Source organism: Geospiza fortis, unplaced genomic scaffold (genome assembly GCF_000277835.1).
Source record: "Geospiza fortis unplaced genomic scaffold, GeoFor_1.0 scaffold1, whole genome shotgun sequence".
Classification (NCBI taxonomy): Eukaryota; Metazoa; Chordata; class Aves; order Passeriformes; family Thraupidae; genus Geospiza; species Geospiza fortis.
The window spans coordinates 5,106,113-5,117,348 of record NW_005054320.1 but is presented as its reverse complement, the minus strand read 5'-3'; the positions used below and the strand labels follow the sequence as shown (position 1 = coordinate 5,117,348).

The 11,236-nt window shown below is 48.1% G+C and overlaps 1 protein-coding gene across 2 annotated transcripts in view; it reads right to left on the bottom strand.

The window, feature by feature from the left end:
- The window catches only part of LOC102034447 (galactosylgalactosylxylosylprotein 3-beta-glucuronosyltransferase 1-like), a 27,855-nt gene extending 16,632 nt beyond the window's left edge, over nucleotides 1–11,223 (bottom strand). Inside the window, exon 1 of one of the 2 annotated variants that reach the window (XM_031056638.1) lies at nucleotides 11,149–11,223. The gene's annotated coding sequence lies outside the window, so the exon portion shown is untranslated. The remainder of the gene's footprint in view (nucleotides 1–11,148) is intronic. The other variant, XM_005420558.2, reaches the window with a different exon arrangement.
- Between the last annotated feature and the right edge of the window lie 13 nt (nucleotides 11,224–11,236).

Genomic DNA, 11,236 nt, shown 5'->3' with positions numbered 1-11,236 from the left:
TCAGCAGGAGTGGGAGCTGTCATTTTACAGCTTTTTTACAAAAGCAGAAAGGAAAAACCCATAGTATTGCCTTCCAGAACATTTTCAAAGATGGAGAGGAATTACTTTTTCAGAGAAAAAGGCATTAGGCATTATTTGATGATAACTACATTTCACAGGTTCTTGTTATGGGGGGAAAAATCACATTGATCATGAGCTCCTTGTAAAGATATGGGGCCCAAAGGCCAATGCTGTTCCTCTGATAGCAGCCAGGATACAGAGACAGGCTTTGATCTCAGCTGTGTGTCAATATGACATCAAATGCAGACCTCCAGAGGAACAAGCTATCACTAATGCACACTCTTGATTGATTTAGACAGCTTGTTTTCCTCCTGCTTTCAAAGGCAATGTTGAAATGCTCTTCCCTGCTGGACTTCCCCATTACTCCTAGGGAGGGCAAAAGAAAGCAAAGGAGAAGCTGCTCTGGCTGAAATCACAGTGCAAATGAGTGGAGCAGCAGTTATGTCACTTAAAACACCAGTGTAGCTAAATATGTCTACTGTCTTCCCAAAATCTGTGAAAGCACTGGCATTTTAATGGTTACATGTGTGTGCTGGCCCCCTGAAGAATCAGAGCCCTGATCTGTTATTGTATGGAGAAAACTGTGGGCAGAGAATGAATGCAGTGTAAAGGCAAGAATCCCCCTGAGTTTTTATTTGGGAATGCTGGCTGAATTATGTGATCAATAAAAGCATCGTGCAAACAGCAACTTTGTGTGGAATGTTCTTGTGGGTGGCTGCTCCATATAGATTAAGACAGAGAGGACACTGGACAGCACTGATGCCACATCATGCAGGTGTTAGTTGTGTGGGATCACAGAGAGGAGAAACACCACTCTGGCATCTCTGATGGACATTTTTGCTGTTGCAGCTCTCTGAGCTGTGTGAAATACGCTCACTTTGAAACTGACTGAGATGGTCCAAAATGCTAATTCTGATTTCTTCCTCCAAATAAATCATCAGCACTCATTATATTTGCCACTTGCTGTGCAGCATCCGAGTGTCATGTGGACACTTCTAGAAACAAACGCAGAATGGATAAATTGGCACCTAGAGAATTGTCTTTTGCAATTGATATACGTTATGGTCCGCTGCTTGATTTGTACCTTAAATGCCACAGCTGATCTGTATAGCTTGGGCTTCATTAAAAGAAGCACTAGAATGAAAATTAGAGTCAGCACACAGTGTTTATTTTTCTGCCTTCTGCTTGTGAAATAAAAAGGGAAGAAGAGAGCAAAAGAAAGAAGGGACAGGAAGCTGATGGTCAGTGTCCTGCTGTCCTTCCCTGTCCTAACAGGGAAACTGTTGACTCTGGACTACAGACAGGCCACATTCAAATAATGTACCAAGGTGTTTGAGATCAAACCCATATGCAATTCCCACCATCTGGGAATGCCAGGGGAGCAATATCTAACTTGGGCACTGGCAGCAGCTGCCAGCATATATCCCTGCATCATGATCAGAGTAAGTTTTATTTTGTAGAAAAAGTTAGCAGTGGATGCATTTGGGTGAACAGATGGAGCTGAGGAGTAGCAAAAGTCACATGCCCCTTTCTAACAACAATCCAAGCCTACCAGAAAAAAAGCATTGGGTTTTGGTTTCTGTTTTTCCATGTCTTGCACAGTTAAAATGGAAGAGTCTGTTGGGAAGGCAGGGAAGGCAGTGAGGAAATTGAGGGCAGATGAGCTCACAGCATGAGAAACAAATTGCTCTGTCTCTTAGAGTGCATGGAGCTTGCCATAGGGCTTGCTTGTATAGGGATTGCTCTCTGCCATGCTCCTTAATTGCACATGAAAGCAGCCTGGTCTGAAAGTGTCTTTGCATGTAGTGTTTATACAGCTTCCCTTGGGAGGGAGGTCAGCCTGTGCAGTATTGTACTCATGGGCCTATCTGTGAAATTGTGTGCTTCAGGCTGCCCTAGGCCTGGATGCAAAAGGGGTTTGATATTCCCTCAGGCTGGATCTGTTTCCTGAGATTGGAGTATCATCTTTGCACAAATAGAACCACGATAACCCTGGGAGATGTGTCCTCCCAGCTCTTACACCTCTGCCCTCTGCAGGGTGTGCTGGGCAGTGCTGTCTTGCCTACCTTACTTCCACATTCATGGGCTGCCAGTTGGCCTTGGGCAGAATAACTGATGAATAGATACTTCTGGCTGGAGAGGGAAGATGAACTAGACTTTTTTTGAACCCTTCTCTGCAGTTTGAGAGCCCTTGGAGCTTCCAAGGCAGACCAAGTTGGCCTGGAAGATCAGGGCAGACAAAGAGTGGTTTCTTGTTAAAATCAGAAATGGGCTGCTGCTGTACATCTGAGAGGTGGATATGAATCTCTCCTGATTCTGGGGATGAATATGGCTCCCTCCTTGTGCTCAGGGAAGGAAAGGTGTCTCTGGTTATGAGGATGTTTGTGGAGGTCAACAAGCCGGGTTAGGTGTTTCTAGCTTCACACATGCACATGTGAACTACCTCCATCGGTTACCAGGTCTGCAAAAAATACCCCTGAAGGGTCAGCAACAGCTTCTAGGTAGAGGAAACATCCAAAAACTGCTTGGGAAAGAAGAAGGAAGAAACTGGATTTTTGCTTCTGCTGCTGTAACTAATTTCTAGGCCATTTGTGTTTGTTCTGGTGCTCAGGTTAGGACCCATGTTTGGGTTAGGAAAGAATGACTTGGTATCAGATTTTATCAGTTTGGTAAGTGCAGTGCAGAAGGGAGCACACAAGAGCAGAAATCTTGCCTAGTGACTATTTTGCACCAGTGTTTAACAGCTCCAGGACTTGGTTTGTCTTCAAGAGAGTTACAATCCAAGTGTGGCTTGGCTTGGCACGGTTTGATGGACTGTGAATAAAACTTGCTGAGATGGCAGCTTATCTACCACTGAACAGGAGCTGGTGTTGACAGAAGAGCCACAAGCATCCTCTGCAGCACCTCCAGAAGAGGCTGCTAGGTGGGAAGAAAAGTACAGAGTTTGTCTAGCGGACTGACATGACCAGGAGCACAGCTGGGGAGACTGGTCATGATACAGGAACAGGCTTGGATTTATTCTCAAGAGGGTGACAAGAGAGGCTCTTAGAGGTGGTAAGAGCAATTTTAAATTATCCTTTCTCAAAGAATCCTTTGGGGTAAACTATATTCACCCCTAAAAGTCCGCACAGAGGTCAGCAGTGATGATCTTAGCAAAATGCTTATTGGTGTCCTGTGACTTTGTAATGGTCCTGTTCCCTTGTAATGGAGCTGCTGATGAATATCAAGTAATAAGAGATTTATTGTGTTTTCCTTAATGCTCCAAGAGTCCTATTCTAACACAGAAGTTAGAAACCTCACTTTGGCTGTAAAAAAACCTCCTGTTATAATTGGATGACATGCTGCTGAGCACTGTAGGTTTGAGGAAAATAGGAAACAGTATGAGAGTTGCTAACCAGAATGGGAGACACACTAGGATTACTGGAGGAGTTATGGAGAAGCCTGTGGGCAGCTACAGTTCAAGAGGTGCTGGTATCCCATGCTGGAGAGCAGACATGAGTTAAGGCAGAGCAGGGGACTTGACTGGAGAGAACACCTGAAATAACTAATTGTTCACAAAACAGAAAATGTAAGAGGTTGGTGGGAGTAGGATGGAGGAGGTGGCTCCAAGGGCAAAAAGAAAACAAAAATAGGCTGGGGTAATAATGTTGGCCAGGCTGAGATCTGCTACTTAATAACACTTGACAAAATGCAAATAATTTCTCCTTCCTAAAGATCTGCCAGGGGATGCCTCAGCTATCTGGGGTCAATGATTAACACTCCTACCTCCTTTTCTATTGCTCCATGGAGATGAGGAGCTGGCACACATGTCTGAGGGAGGAAAAAGCTTGCTGTGGACCGTGGAGCAGCAGGATTTGCCAGCTTGCCTCTGACTGCCCAGCCCAGCCCTGAGCTACAGCTCAGCTGGGCTTGTGTTTGACTTCAGCACACGCTGCTTGTGGGCTTTGTAGAGGTGCACAGGGATAATCAGGATTTGGTTTCTGTTTGCTTGCTAATTTCAGCCCCTGCTGTGAGATTTGGATGTTTCTGAGGATTCTGTATTACCTTTAATGATTAAAAAATTATTTCAATGCTTAGTGAAGAAGATGCATGATCTATCATAGAAGCCGCTTAGCAACAGGACTCATTAAGACACGTATTAGTACAGAAAGATATCCTTGCCCCAGCGCCCTCTTGGAATGACTATCCACTCATCTAAACAAGATAAAGGTCTTTGCTGGCCTCCTGTGAGGCCAGAGGATAAAGCAGTCAAGTGTGAAACAAGATTTCTTGGTTCTTTTTCTGGCTTCAACTATGCGTCAGTATGTGGATCTGGGCAAATCATTTCACCTGCTTCAGTGCCTCAGTTCCCCCACAGGTGAGATAAGCACAACAATGTATAAGCACTCTGGGGAAATGACTTTCAAGTGCCTAAGCTCATTAGAGAAAAAACAACCAGCACAGTGAATAAAACTGTCTCAGCCCCTTGCTGGTAGTTTGTACTAACCACACGGTTCACTTTGTCCTCCTGAAGCCCCACATACAGTTAGCTAATTACAGGGGAGAAAAAAGATCTTCTCCTAGCTCCTTACCACCTGGTGGTAGCCAAGCACAGATGTTAAAACTTGTCATTTGGCTCAAAAGAATTGATTTTAGGCAAAGCATTTCTGGTTATCCTTCAAGAAAGGAAAGGGTCTGCCAGTTCTGGGGCAGGATCTAATTTTGCTCAAAGGAACGCTGTTAAATACCATGTCTGAGAGGAGAACAGTAATACTTTGTGTTTTATTCCCAGAGTCATTCACTGAATCTCTCAGGCAGCAACATTCTTAGGAGGAAAAACAGAAGTGGAGTGGAGGAAGCAGGTGTAAGAGCAGACATTTCAGTCCACAGTGAAAAAGCTGAGGCATTCCTGATTCTTCAGCTTACATGCAGGACCCTGAACTTCATACCTGGATGCAAAAACTGTGGTCACACCTTAATGTGGGGTAAGGGTAAAGGAAGCCTAAATGACAGGAAAACAAGGGAAGAAAAATAGGTGTAGGTGAGAAACTAAGGTGTGACTGAAAGTGATTCCTGAGGAAGGGAAAGGGAACAGAAGAAATGAGGTTAATGGGAATGCAAAAGGAGGAGGAGGAATGAACAAGGGTGAGGGAGCAGGAGACCAAGTGGGACAGCAAGCAGGAGGCACAGTCAAATCATCTGAGTGCTCTCTGAAGAGATTGCCTATTTTGTTTCTGCCCTTTTCTGTGTGTGATCTTGCCTTAAAATTGCAGGAATGTGGCGGCACAGCACTGGCGCTCTGATTTATTAATTCCATCCCGTCCCACAAGCCCATAAAACAAAAGCATCTGTGTTTGCTCAAGAGAAAACCATGAAGGGCCTCATTCACGTCAGAGGTGGAGAGAGAAGCTGGCAGATAGAGGAAAGTCATCGTCTCCTCCTTCCTTTTCACCTTTGTGTGGATCTAGGCTGGGGGAAGGGCCTCAGGAGAGAAGGATCCAGGGAATGAAGTATCAGCAGGGAGAAAGTTAAGCTCACCCTGGCATTTGTTAAGCTCACCGCTGGAGAAAGCGGAGGGGAGACACAATGAACACAATGGCTGGACCAGTGAGGAAGGCAGCCCAGCATAGCAGAGAGGACAAGATCCCTTGCTGCCACCCAGGCTCATGCAGCACTGGTCTCTGAAGTGGCACTTTGTGCAGTGTTACCCCAATGACCGTCAGTCCCATTGCTGCAGTCACAGTCAGGGCTTTCATGAAGCCTAGCACTGTTGCCTAACTCATAGCTATGGACATAACCATAAAAATAAATTAAATCTGCCAGTCATAGTTGAAATACCCCTTTACTGCTGTTTTTAGCTTTCAGAATGAGGGAGGGTCAGGGCAAGATGAATGTTAACTATCCTACTTTAATAACTGGGGCATGAAGGGGGAGAGGAGCCAGCAACCTCTACTCCTGCCAGGCAAGGATCAACTGTGCTTTTTCTATCAAGAGGCACTGGGAGATTTTTGTTGGGAGCAGAGGACCTTGCTAAATCCCTGCCCTTAAGGACAGTGTCTTTAGAAGCCAGGCTGCCCTGCAACGCTCCAGGGGAGCATCACCTCAGGGTCTGCAAGTTACTGCTGCCTGCCTGGCCCTTGGCTTTTCCTCCAAGTTCTCCCACACAAGGATTGCCGAGGAGCAATCCTACTTTGCTTAGCAAATCACAGTTCCCATGTGCCCTGTACTCCCACACACAGACCCACCGTGAACTTACAGAACGAGACAACACTGCTGCTCTAAAATCTTTTATCCAGAGCTGAGATTGCCCGACTGCTAACCTTGTTCAGCTCCAAGTAATCCCAGCACTTTGCTTGGCTAGAGGGTGGCTGTACTGGGAATAAATGCCCTTGCTCTCATTGACAAGAGGTAACATCCAAAGAAAACCATTTCCTTTTGCAATGCAGCATTATTCATAGACCAGCACCACATAAAGTTGCCAGGACGCTGGCAGTCTGCTAAAATCCACAACATGGGCAGGGGAAGTGGCAGCGTAAGCACCACTGGACCAGCTCAAATCTCAGCAGAAGTTAACCTGAACCTGCTCCAGCTGACAAAACCCAAGCCTACAAGAGCTAAGTGTCAGCACACAGGCTGGAAAAAGTTTTTTTTCTGCTTCTGCCTGGAAATTAAAATATGCCCCAGTGATTTTCACTTAAACATGTCTGTGTCCTTTTGTCCTTCGTCTTACATTGATCAGTGTTGGGGGTTTTGGAAGGTATAAAAAATCCTATGCTAGAGGATGTGAGAGGTTCAGCCCTGAAGATTTAAATATCTTTCAAGTGGACTGCCCTGTCCAGTGATGAACAACCCACTATCTATCACAATTTCTACTCTTCCTGAATCCTACACTCAGCACCAGCAGCATCTTGTAGCAGAGTTTCTTATGTCACAATGCACAGCATGGGAAAATACTTACTTTTATCATCAAATTGCTACCTTTCATGTTTTCCTGAATGCAGTCCAGTTCCTCTACTGAGAAAAGCCCTGTAGAAAAGCACTAGAGAAGCATTCATTCTCCCTCTTCTGTATTGTCGACTGCTTTGTTTTTCACCCCAATGTCCCTCCTCATGTATCTTCCTGAGCTAACTAACCCCATCTTAAGGAATCTCTCTATGTGTGCCACGCATTAGTGGGATTACCTGATCAGAGTAGGGATGAACAGCAAACAAAATCTGAAGGTCCCTTTGCTGGAGCTGTGGATCCCATTGCTGTGCCTCAGATCTGTCTGAGGAAAACTGTGTCTCATGAGGAAACAGATCACGTTTTATAAATCCCAGGAATTTGCAGAGTGCAGTGTTTTCATCTCAGGCAGAAAGATGTCAAACAGCCCCCCACATTGTGTGGTGGAGGAGGCCAGCAAGGTAGCTGATGGAACACTTGGGAACATTGGCAAAGTAGATAAATTTGAGTTTTAAGGAAAGGCCTTTGGGAGCACTAATGTTACATGACAGCAAGATAGAAGAGATTTCAAACTCTTAATTATGAGCCTGCACAGCCTAAAACAGCATGAAAGATTAAAGGACCAAGTTTTCATAAGTGTGCTGACCAGCGATTGAGATGCAGTTTAGAGAGGTACCCCAGCCTGGAGGAATCACTGGGGTCTGACCAGCGTCCCTTTTGAAGAACTGGTCTTAGGCAGTCATGTGTGCACCTGAGATGAGGGTGCTGACAGGCCCAGGTCTCATCCATGCCCTGTATTTATTAGTCTTTTGTGGTACTGGTAGGTTTGAAATCCCAGTCCTGTTAGGCTGAGCTGCTTCCCAGCAAGTGCTTCCCAGAGACGCAGGGGCCTCTCGCCTGTGAGACAGATGATCTGGGGCTGTCTCAGCTCTGACGCGCTGAGCTGCCGTGTCTCCCTTGGAAAGAGGGGGTAGTCATCCTGACAAACAGCTCTGTATGTGGGCAGGCAGTGCTCTTAATCACACATGCAGAGTGCTTGGAGATCTTGGGATGGGAAGCGGTGCAGAAAAGCCTAATGCTTATTATTAGGTAGAAAGGCCAGGAGCAAAAAGGGCAGAATGATTTCAGACTCCTCCAGGGCCCTGGAGGTGTGTGGGACCCAGATTCCAGTCTGCCTTATTACCTCCTTTTTAGGCTTCTTCTTTTATTAGGAACAATTAGATACAAGGAGGAAGGGGACAGATATCATCTTTCGTGTGTACATCCTGCAGAGAATAATTGCAGAGCTTTCTCAGAGCAATTTTGCATGCTCAGTAAAGGGCATCTTTGAAGCCTATCAAATATCTCATCCCTTGCAGGCATACATATGAAGGCTTGCAACACACGTTTTTATTGCTCCCAAGTATTGTGAACAGGAAACACTATCAAAAGTGCTCAAGGCGAGGAATAAGAGGCCTTGGAAGTAGTTCCAAGAGGTGGATGGAGTTGTGGAGCGGCTTCTTGTGTTTGGAACAGGAACTTTGCCTCCTGAGGCATTGGAGGAAAGCAGGAGGTGACTGTGCACCAGCACCCTGGGAGAGAGGGGCAGCCGAGGCTGGAGTTATGAAGGCACTGAGAAACACAGGGATGTGTAGAGCCCTGTCATTGGCAGGTGACTGCCATGGTGAAGAGGGTAGGAAAGCCATCCAGGGGTACAGCTGGAGACAATCCAATGCAGGCTCCTGCCAGCAAGCTGCCTGCTAGGTACAACTTTGGTCTTGGACACTAAGGACATCTCCTGGCCTGTTGCTGAAGCAGGGGAAAGTCTCCTGCCAAAAAGCACCTTTACCAGTGCTTCATAGGCAAGAGGAAAGGATGCTGGGTACACAGGAAACACAGCCCTGAGCTGTCCAGTGCAACCTTGGACACTCTGCAGGGAAGATGTCATTAGAGAACACAGGGACTAGGCACCAAAATATTCCCAAACCATGGAAAGAGTATAAATTTAAGGGCTGTACATTGTGGAAGTGTTTTGTCTCTTGCGTACATTTAGCTGCTGTATAGCTCTGTACAGCTCCCTAGGCAACAGTCTTCCCAGATGACACTGTAACAAAGCCCAAAGGTGCGGGAGCTTGCCTCATTAAAACCCTTGTGGAGGGAGCAAGTGTCCTCAGCCCAACTGCTTTGTTTTCTGTCCCGTGGCTGTTCAAGTGTCTTGCAAGGCAGGCTGGCCCTTTGTTGTAAAGGTGGCTGCATCTCAGCTGTGCTCTGTGTCAGCTCGTTGAATTGCTTCGGGATTGCAAGGTTGCCTAGATGATTTCGCTGCTATTATTATTATTATTATTACTACTATTATTGGTACTGCACTCAAAATGTCAAAGAAGAGCTTTAACTGGGTCTCACCAGATTCCTGAAACACCAGATACAATGAGTTAGCTGCCCATCTACCTCTGTACATTAACTGCTCTGCAGAGCCTTAATTCAGTGCAGACTGAAGTGCCCTGAAAGCAACACCAAAGTCACTCCTGGGAGGGACAGGGGGACGAAGGGCAGGAATCAGAGTCACGGAGCTCCTGGCCTCACAGTGGGCAGGCACAGCATGCGCTCAGCTACTGGTGCTGTATCCCTGGTGTGCCCTGCCTGCCCAGAGAGACTCCAGGAAACCGTGGAGCAGGCACCAAGCAAAGGTGATGGAGCCCCCACATCCTGCTCCAGGGCACGGAGAAAAGGGGATTGGCAGCGTGCACGGCTGCAAACAGATGTGACACAGGCTGTCACATACAGCTCTGCCAGTGGCTTCCTCCTGCCCTGTAAACTCCTCTATTTCCTGAGACAGAGGTTCCCATAATCTCATACTGAGGAATCACATTTTAGAATATTGATGGCCTCCCTTCTGTGAGGTTCCTATCCTGCTGTGTCTGTGCACCTACCTCCCAGCTTGTGGAAGTGCTATATGGCCCCTGTTCCTAGTCTCTCTGAGGCTAGTGAGGTCAATGCCTTGCACTTCAGCTGGCTGTCCAGAGGTACAAGGTGTGAACCTCCCCATCCATTTTTCCCTTTTTGCACCTGATGAGATTTAAGCCCAAGCAGAAGTGGGTGATCAGACTCGTGTGTGAAGCTGCTGTACTTTGCTACACTCTCTGCCTATGTGCTTTCCACAAGGAAGCCTCCTCTGGGTCCAAAAAATGAGCTGAAAGCACCTGCAGTGGCTGCATCGCTCACTCTCCCCCAGTCACTTGCTGAGCTGTGTGGACTTCAAGTTATCGGACGGGTATTTATAGCTTGTCATTATTGCTCTGCTGTGGCGCTGCTTGGTGCTGCCCTGCTGATTCCAACACCCCTTCTCTCCAGCTGCACAGAAACTGCCCCTTGGCAGCTTTCCCTAAGGAGTTACTGAGAAACTGGCTGCTTCTCTCCAGATTTGCAGCACCTTGAGGGTTTTCTCTCTGTCACGCATTAGCTGCTGAGCCTCTCCCTCTTCTCCCCTGGCCCGAGGCTGGACGGGTCAGTGGCTGGAGCGGGAGGCCGAAAAAAAGTACTTTCCAACTTGCCTAGCAAGATCCACCCCAAGCTGCTCCAGAAAACCACAACTGCATCCCTCGGCAGATGCCCGTGTGCGAGGCAGGGGTAGAACCGGGCAGAACTCTTCCCCAAACCTCCTGCTCTTGCCCTCTCCCAATCCACGTCTGCAGAGCCCCTCATTGGGACGCCCGCCTGGGGTCGGTTCCAGCGAGGCTACCTGTGCCTGCACACAATCCCCCTTGTCGCCCTTCTGTAGTTTGGCTTCTCCGGTATTTGTCACCAAGAGGCGCAATGAAACCTCTCCGGGAGCAGCGGCGTGCCCGGGACCGCGTTGGGTACCCTTGCTCGGAGATTCCCGGGTGGACACACACCAGGAATGAAGACATCTCCCCATAGCTGGAAAATTCCAGCCTGGGATTGGGATGTCGCTCCCCTGGAAGGTGTCCGGACCAAGGTGTGGGTGGATGCAGGGACAGGGGCCCCCCGTCAGGAGCGGAATCGGTTCCGGCGCTGAGCAGGGATGAAGTTCGGGGATACAGCTGCCTGTCGCGGGGCAGAGCACCCCTCCAGCGCCAAGCGCCGGGGGACCGCAAGGTCACCGCCGCATCCCCGGCGCTGCTCCCACCCCCAAAGCCCCGGTGCCCGAGCACGGAGTCTCCCGCTTACCTGGCGAGATGGGCCGGTCACGGCGGAGACGCCGGGGCGCCGGGTACGGGGCGGCACCGCGCCGGGGGCTGCCGGGGGAGCATCGCCC